The following is a 9,815-nucleotide window of genomic DNA, read 5'->3' on the forward strand; positions in this document are numbered from 1 at the left end:
TTAAGTATGGAAGACCGAATGAGAGCTAAACGCACTGGCCAAGGTCACGCAATTACTCATCCAGACATTAATGCGCCAGATTATGAAATCAAAGGACAAATTCTACATATGGTGACTAATCAATGCCAATTTAGTGGTGCGCCGAAGGAAGATCCAAATGAACATCTTCGTACCTTTAATAGGATCTGCACACTATTTAAAATAAGAGAAGTTGAGGATGAACAGATATATCTCATGTTATTTCCCTGGACTTTAAAGGGAGAAGCCAAAGATTGGTTGGAATCATTACCTGAAGGGGTGATCGATACATGGGACGTTTTAGTTGAAAAATTTCTTAAACAATTCTTTCCGGCATCTAAAGCCGTAAGACTTCAAGGAGAAATTGTTACGTTCACACAGAAGCCAAATGAAACTCTATATGAGGCGTGGACAAGATTTAGAAAGTTATTAAGAGGATGTCCGCAACATGGTTTAGATACCTGTCAAATAGTACAAATATTCTACCAAGGATGCGACATCACTACAAGGAAAGACATAGATATTGCAGCTGGTGGTTCCATTATGAAGAAAACCGAAACTGATGCTTACAAAATTATTGATAACACTGCTTCCCACTCACATGAGTGGCACCAAGAAAAAGATATCGTTAGATCATCTAAAGCAGTTAGAGCCGATTCTAGCCATGACTTAGATTCCATTTCTGCAAAGATAGATGCTGTCGAGAGACGAATGGAAAAGATGACTAAAGATATGCACTCAATACGAATTAGTTGTGAGCAGTGTGGAGGACCACATTTGACAAAAGATTGTCTTAGTATTGAATTAACAATGGAACAAAGAGAGAATATTTCATACATAAACCAAAGGCCTGGAAATAATTATCAGAATAATTATCAACCGCCAAGACCGATCTACAATCAAAACCAGAACTATAACTGAAATATTCCATACAACAACCAACAAGGTCCTAGCAATAAACAAGTATCCAATAATACTTACAACCAGCAAAGACCTAATTTTCAAAACAAACCACCACAAACCGATGATAAAAAGCCAAATTTAGAAGATATGATGACGAAGCTAGTTGAAACTCAAACGCAGTTTTTCACATCTCAGAAACAAACTAATGAACAAAATGCTCAAGCATTTAGAAATCAACAAGCTTCTATTCAAAATTTGGAACAAGAAGTAAGTAACCTAGCAAGGTTAATAGGTGAAAGAAAACCGGGAAGTTTACCTAGTGATACAAATGCTAACCCCCGGAATGAAACAGCTAAAGCCATTACCACAAGAAGTGGTACAACACTTAAACCACCTGAAATACCTGTAACTTCTAATGAAGCTATTCCTACTCCACAAGAACCACAACCTGAACAAGATAAGGAAAAAGAACCGGTAGTTGAAAAGGTTAATGAAGATAACACAGCTAAGGATAAACCTTATGTTAAACCATACCAACCACCACTTCCTTACCCAAGTAAAATGAAAGAAGAGAAACTTGAAGCCGAGCAATCCAAATTCTTGAATATGTTTAAACAGAAAAATGTAAATCTTCCTTTCATTGATGTGATTTCAGGAATGCCTAGATATGCTAAATTTCTGAAAGATCTAATCTCGAATAGAAAGAAAATGGAAGAACTCTCGGCTGTTACTATGAATGCTAATTGTTCAGCAGTGTTGTTGAATAAGATACCAGAAAAACTATCTGATCCAGGAAGTTTCACAATTCCATGTTTTCTGGGTAGTCTTAGTTCAATAGAAGGATTGGCAGACTTAGGTGCTAGTATAAATTTAATGCCATTTTCACTATACACTAAACTAGACCTTAGAGAATTGAAACCAACAAGAATAAGCATACAACTAGCCGATCGATCAATAAAATATCCTAGAGGGATAATGGAGAATATGCTAGTTAAAGTTGGTACTTTAGTATTTCCAGTAGATTTTGTTGTTCTGGACATGGAAGAAGATTCTCAGGTTCCTCTCCTATTAGGAAGACCATTCTTAAACAAGTCTAAAGCAATGATAGACGTGTTCGGTAAGAAATTGACCCTAAGTATAGAGGACGAGAGTGTTACCTTTTCAGTTGATAGAGCAATGCAACAACCGCAATCTGCAGATGATACATGTTATTATATTCAAACTATAGATTCACATGCAGAATTGTTAGAAGAATTTCCAGAATTACAAGGAACAGGAGAATGTTCTTTAGGAGAAGGAACTGAACAAATTGATGAAGCTGAAATGTTAGCTACACTTATAGCTAATGGATATGAACCAACAATAGAAGAAATTCAAATGCTAAAAGAAGAAGACAGATATCGATATAAATCATCGATAGAAGAACCTCCGAAATTAGAGTTAAAGCCACTTCCAAACCATTTGGAATACGCTTATTTACATGGTGAATCTGAATTACCTGTAATAATATCGTCTTCTCTTACTGAAAATGAGAAATCACAACTCATTTCTGTGTTGAAAGCTCATAAACCAGCCATTGCATGTAAGATTCATGATATTAAAGGAATAAGTCCTTCGTATTGCACACATAAAATCCTTATGGAAGAAGATCATAAAACGTATGTGCAACGCCAACGAAGACTAAATCCGAATATGCAAGATGTAGTTAAAAAAGAAATTATTAAACTTCTAGATGCAGGTTTAATTTATCCAATCACTGATAGTCCATGGGTAAGCCCAGTTCAATGCGTGCCTAAGAAGGGTGGCATGACTGTCATTACAAATGAAAAAAATGAGCTTATTCCTACAAGGATGGTAACAGGATGGCGTGTATGTATTGATTATAGAAAATTAAATGACGCCACCAGAAAAGATCACTTTCCCTTACCTTTCATTGATCAAATGTTGGAAAGATTAGCCGGAAATAGTTATTATTGTTTTCTTGATGGATTTTCCGGATACTTTCAAATTCCAATAGCACCCGAAGATCAAGAGAAAACCACATTCACGTGCCCTTATAGTACTTTTGCTTACAAACACATGCCATTTGGACTTTGCAACGCCCCTGCAACCTTTCAAAGGTGCATGATGGTGATTTTTCACGACATGATAGAAGAATGCATGGAAGTTTTCATGGAGGACTTTTCAGTCTTCGGTGATACATTTGAATCATGTCTAGTTAATCTGGAACAAATGCTTATTAGATGCGAACAATCAAATCTAGTACTTAATTGGGAGAAATGCCATTTCATGGTTAAAGAAGGCATCGTTCTTGGACATAAAATTTCAAAAGAAGGAATTGAAGTGGATAGAGCTAAAGTAGATGTAATTGCTAAACTTCCACATTCCACCAATGTTAGAGGAGTTAGGAGTTTTCTAGGGCATGCCGGTTTTTACCGACGTTTCATAAAAGATTTTTCTAAAATTGCCACTCCTATGAATAAACTCCTAGAAAAGAATGCTCCATTCATCTTTTCAGATGAATGTATCAAATCTTATAATATTCTTAAAGAGAAACTCACTAATGCGCCGATCATGATAACACCAAATTGGAATCTACCGTTTGAACTAATGTGCGATGCAAGTGATTTTGCAATAGGAGCCGTTTTAGGACAAATGATTGAAAAACGATTTCAACCTATATATTATGCTAGTAAGACGTTACAAGGAGCACAAACAAATTATACAACTACTGAAAAAGAACTCCTTGCTATTGTCTTTGCTTTTGACAAATTTCGTTCATATCTCGTTCTAGCAAAAACGGTGGTCTATACCGACCATTCTGCTCTTAGATACCTATTTTCGAAACAAGATGCCAAACCAAGATTAATCCGTTGGATCTTACTCTTACAAGAATTCGATATTGAAATCCGAGATAAAAGAGGAGCAGAAAATCTCGCCGCTGATCATCTTTCTCGTCTTGAAAATCCTGAATTAGAAGTTCTAAATGAATCGGCCATACAAGACAACTTTCCTGATGAATATCTATTGAAGATAGATTATAATGAAATACCATGGTTTGCAGACTATGCAAACTACTTAGTATGTGGATTTCTTGAAAAAGGATTATCGTACCAAAAACGAAAAAAAATTCTTCAGTGATATAAAACACTATTTTTGGGAAGATCCACATCTGTTTAAAAGTTGCCCCGATGGAATAATACGCCGATGTGTATTCGGAGATGAAGCTAGTAAAATTTTAAACCATTGTCACACAGGACCAACAGGAGGGCACTGTGGGCCTCAACTAACAGCAAGAAAAGTTTATGATGCTGGATTCTATTGGCCTACAATTTACAAAGACGCACACCTTCTTTGCAAATCCTGTGATGCTTGTCAAAGGGCAGGAAAAATAAGTCAACGTGATGAAATGCCACAAAATGTCATCCAAGTATGTGAAGTATTTGACATTTGGGGTATTGACTTTATGGGTCCATTTCCAAAATCTCATAATAATCTCTATATTCTCGTAGCCATTGATTATGTATCTAAATGGGTGGAAGCACAAGCTCTCCCAACTAACGATGCACGAGTTGTAGTCAACTTTTTAAAACGTCTTTTTGCAAGGTTTGGAACACCGAAAGCTTTAATAAGTGATCGGGGTACTCATTTCTGTAATAATCAACTTGAGAAAGTTCTCAAAAGATATGGAGTAACTCATAAAATCTCCACCGCATATCATCCACAAACAAGTGGACAAGTTGAAAATACCAACCGAGCTTTAAAACGTATTCTAGAGAAAACCGTAGGATCAAATCCAAAGGAATGGTCCATTAAATTGGAGGATGCACTCTGGGCTTTTAGAACAGCCTACAAAACTCCAATTGGAACCACACCTTTTAAACTCGTCTACGGAAAAGCATGTCATCTTCCAGCAGAAATTGAACACAAAGCATTTTGGGCTTTGAAGACATGTAATCTTGATTTACATGAAGCTGGAAGTCTACGATTAAGTCAACTAAATGAATTAGAAGAATTAAGACATGAAGCATACGAAAATTCGTTAATCTATAAAGAAAGAACGAAGAAATGGCATGATAAAAGAATCAGAAGTTCAAAAGAATTTAAAGAAGGAGACAGAGTTCTTCTTTTCAATTCACGATTCAAGCTATTTTCTGGAAAATTGAAATCAAGATGGTCTGGACCATTCATAGTCAAAAGAGTTTTCCCATACGGAACGATAGAATTAATAGATTCAAATGGAATTGAATTTAAAGTTAATGGTCACAGAGTTAAATATTACATAGATAGTCTGATGGAAGTCGACAACGAAGTTAATCACAATTTCGATACCACAGCTAACTAAGTGTGAGGAGAATCAAGTCTTTAAAGGATTTTATGTATTTCTGTTAGAGTTAGATTGTCTATTTTCGTGTAGTTCTCGAAAATAGAACCCGAATGGTCTTTCCCTAGCAGACCCTAAAGAACTAGTCTTCTCCCCCCATTCTGAATTTTTATTTTTTTTAGGAAATGAAGGCTTCCTGTGAACTAAACCATGGTCTAATGCTACACGCTTTGATCACTAAACGTAATAATGACACACTTCCGAGTGAAATAGTATCAGTAATCAGAGAAAGATTGGACGGAGTAAGAAAAGAATCCAGATGCGAAGATAATAAGTTACAATTTGGTAAAGGAAAATCAAAATCCGCAGCGAAAAGAAGAGCACGACACCTTGAAAGATGTCACAAATGCGGAAAATGGTCACATGGAGGTAAATGTTCAAATAATCAAACCTATTCAAATACCGAATTTGTTACTTTATGCAGAGACGGACCGTTCATATGTTTAGAAGAAAAAACACTGAATGCTCGAGGTTACGTCTATGTAGCTATGGAAAACCAATTAAACCGACTATCTTATGAATGGGATAGATCATATAACTAAGAATACTATCTCACAGGTAAGTCTGTACAGTTTTTATTTTTTTATTTTTATTTTTAACCTTTTGATAATAAACGCTAATTTGTTCGCTATAAAGTATTAAATTGGTATTGAATAAAATTAGATTTGGCGACCGAAATTATTGATATCATACAAAAATTTATTACATCACTGCGAAATTTAACGTTTATTCTTAAGGTATAAATATCTTTAATCAATCAACCCAAAATATTTCAAAAATTCGTCATGAGTTAAATTAGGTCATGGAACCGAAATTACTTTACCGAAAAGAGGGGCGCATATTTTTGATAATATTTGATTGATTAAAGTGGGATAAAAGCCAAAAAGATTTTTAATTTTATTTTTTTACCATGTTTTTAAAATTAATATATAAATATTAAATTAATATTTTGAACTTTGTAAAATCAATATATTTAAAATTGTAAATATTTGAAAAATTAATCTTTTTAATATAATTTTGTATGTATAAAAACAAAAATATAATATAAGTTTGGTGTGAATTTTTAATTTTATGCATATTTTAAATTTAAATTTGGTGTGAATTTAAAAACAAAAATTTACTTTATTTCGCTAAGTTAAAAATATAATTTTTAAAATTCGTCGTGAGTTGAAAACTAGATCGTTGAACCGAAATTACTTTACCCGAGGGAGGGACGAGAACTTTTATTATCATTATTTTTAATCTTATTGAATTAAAGTATGCCAAAAACATTAAAAAAAATCCAAAAATCCTTACTTTTAAAACTGTGCTTTGATTTGACAAATTTTAAAAATTTTGTCGATGGACAGACTAGGACATCGATCCGAAACGCCCTCATCCTAAAAAGAAACCAATTTCTAAAATTTTATTAATTTTATGTTTTATAAAGTATAAGGTTTTATTTATAAAAAAAAAAGAAAAAAAGGGTAAAACATTGTAGCCGGCACCCCATGCGATCGCATGGGGTTTGCACTTGGAACCCATGAGATCGCATGGGGACCAAATGCAGGTCAGACTCAAAACTCCCAGCGGGTCTGTCTTCTCCACACAACACACATACAAACACGAACCAACCCCAAAATCACCTCTAAAATTCGCAATTTTCCACCGTAATTCGTCATTTTTCTTGCTCTAATCATGCCTAGATTCTCATTCTTCAGCAAAATGGTAAAAATTACACTCCTAAACTCATAAATTTGCTAGTTTTTGTGATAAATTCCAATTTTTTACCTAATGCAATTTTGTTAATTTCTAGTGTAATTAGTGTTAAATTGTTAGTATTTTATGCATGTATAACCTAGATTGATGCTATTTAACATGATTTGAAGCCAAAAACTTCAAAATTTTTAGAAATCTAGGGTTTGTGTTCTTGAGCAATTTGGGGCTTTTTGATATAAATAGGTTATGGCCAATTTTTGTCATGAATTATTGCTAAATTGAGTAGTGTAACATATTTAGATAGTTAAATGATCCAAACATTGATCCTAAACATGATTTTTGGAGATTAAAGTGGACTTTTTAAGTCCAAAATTTATGAACTTGATTAATTTGATATATTTGCCATTTGAGACTTGTTTAATTATTAGTAATGAATATTTTGACATGTTATTTGAGTTAAAAGCTTATGAACTTTGTATACATTCTCATATTTGCTTATTTGAAAAGTGTAGAATTGTGAAAAATTGTGAAAATGTGTATAAGTTTAATTTTGATTTAACATGTTATAGTGATTGTTTTAAGTTGTTATTTTGCTAACACTAATGCATATTTGGATGCAAAAATTTTGTGTTTAATGTGTTTTACAGAAAGCCGATACTGGAGGTTCAGGAGCATCATCATCTAGACGACCAGCACCACAACCAGAACCAGAAATGCAACACGAACAAGAACCACAACAGGAACAACAACAACAGCCTGATCAGCACGTACCTTATTATGATCCGGTACAGTTTGTTGATGAATTCATAGTATTCCCAATGAGGCCGCCAGTAGAATTCCCAACGATTCCTGAGCACACTCTGCATCCTAATCTGAGATTTGATAGGAGATGGAGAGATTACAAGACATATCAAAGGAACAAATTTAAATTGGTAACAAAAAATGTAGAGGTGCCAAGGGTAATCGATTGGGCCCCTTTGGAAATGGTCCATCTAGCTGACCGTGTTAGACAACTTTTAGTTCAAAGGTATGGCAGTTCTTCTTTTACAGATTGGGAACGTCTTTTCACCATTCGTAGACCTGTATATAAGGAATGGTGTGTTGAGTTGATGAGTACTTTATCACTTGATACAAATATAGTTAGAATAGAGGATAGAAGATTTCTTAGGTTTATCCTTGGCGGTAGGATGTACAGAATGTCCATGCTGGACATGGCCAGGGCCTTACAGATATATACTCCTGGTGAGTTGCTATTACTCGATTGTACAAATTTGATTCATTATGGTGAAAGGGTAGATAGTAACTTTGACGCTGACGCCATTTGGAGGCGTATGTCACATTTTGATGTTTTTACACGAGCAGGAGGACACTCCTATACACATATTGACAGAGCCGAGCTTCGTATTATTCATAGATTTTTGGCTAACTCGATTACACAGAGAGGTCATAATAAAGAAAAAATTACCTTACATGATTTATTCTACCTAAAGTGTATTCGGGATCCTAGAAGCTTTGTCAATATCCCTTACTGTGTTGCTTTTTATTTATCTAAAATGGTAGAGGGAATGCAGGACGGGAGTATAATAGGAGGAGGTATTTTTGTTACTCTCATTGGAGAGTATTTAGGTGTTGATAGGAACTAACGGGGTCCATTACAGCTTTGTAGAGAACAGGTTGAGCCCTTAGGGTGCTAAGGTATTGAAAAGTAGAAGTAACCAGGCAGTACCCTATGAGGGATCTCATCCTCAGGTAGAGAGAGGCTCAGACGAGGAAATGGAGGAGGCGGAAGACATTAGAGATGTCTTTCGAGATGTTATTCTTGACGTCCACGTTCGTATAGATGAGGAAGCAATGACGAACGCGGCCAGACATAGTATGTATGAGCAGTGGAACTCCGAGATAGTATACGAGGATTATAGGCGACGCCAACACGATAGCTGGTTAGTTCATCAGCACCAAATCATGAGCCAGCTATCATATCAGGTACCAAATAATTACGTACCTACTCGACCTGCACATTTTCCGCCACACAGCCCCGATATCCGATCACCCTTTAACCGGTATGACTATAGTCAAGCCTATCAGAACACCTATAACCAACAATGGAACCCACCTGACGAGATGAACTGGAACCCATATCCAGACTGATTTAGTTCCATTTGGTTATTTATATGATTTTTATGTTTTTATCTTTTCACTTATTCATGTTTAAACTTATGTTATTGAATATACTTATGTAATCTTTATCATTTTTATTATTATTGTGTACTAATATTTAACATTTAGGATTTGAAAGTGGGATATTAAGTCCCATTTCAAATTGCCATGCATGTTTATATTTGTATGTATGTATATGGTAAATTGTACAAAACAGGGTAAAACAACGCATTTTCAAAGACTGGCATTAAGTTCAGCAAAAGCTACTAATTTTGACGACAAGATAAATGTGATGTAACAACAGACGGAATGGACAAATGATTTGTACCATTTATCATTCAGCAAACAAACGCCAATATGTTTGGAAACTTTGGTAAAATTTAATCATTTTTACGCTAATCACCCTCAATAATTTAAATTGTTACTGATTTCTTGCAAATGAGGGCATTGCAAGATCCTAAGTGTGGGAAGGGGTTAAATTCTTCGGATTTTTTAAAATTTTTTATCTTAAACACTTGGTTACCATTAAAAATACTAGTAAAGCAGTAGTTGTATTAGAATCTAGTGCTCTCTGATAATAAAGAACAGCCCTAGTCTTATATACTGACTACCCAATTCTAGTAAAAATTTTCAAAATTTTCAATTAAATGAACTC

General features: G+C 34.6%; 1 non-coding gene across 1 annotated transcript; it reads right to left on the minus strand.

Moving 5' to 3' along the window:
• Positions 1-366: 366 nt before the first annotated feature.
• Positions 367-473, minus strand: LOC139903648 (small nucleolar RNA R71). Its single transcript, XR_011778457.1, has one exon. It is a non-coding gene; the product is annotated as a small nucleolar RNA R71 (small nucleolar RNA).
• Between the last annotated feature and the right edge of the window lie 9,342 nt (positions 474-9,815).

Source organism: Rutidosis leptorrhynchoides, chromosome 3, assembly GCF_046630445.1.
Source record: "Rutidosis leptorrhynchoides isolate AG116_Rl617_1_P2 chromosome 3, CSIRO_AGI_Rlap_v1, whole genome shotgun sequence".
Lineage (NCBI taxonomy): Eukaryota > Viridiplantae > Streptophyta > Magnoliopsida > Asterales > Asteraceae > Rutidosis > Rutidosis leptorrhynchoides.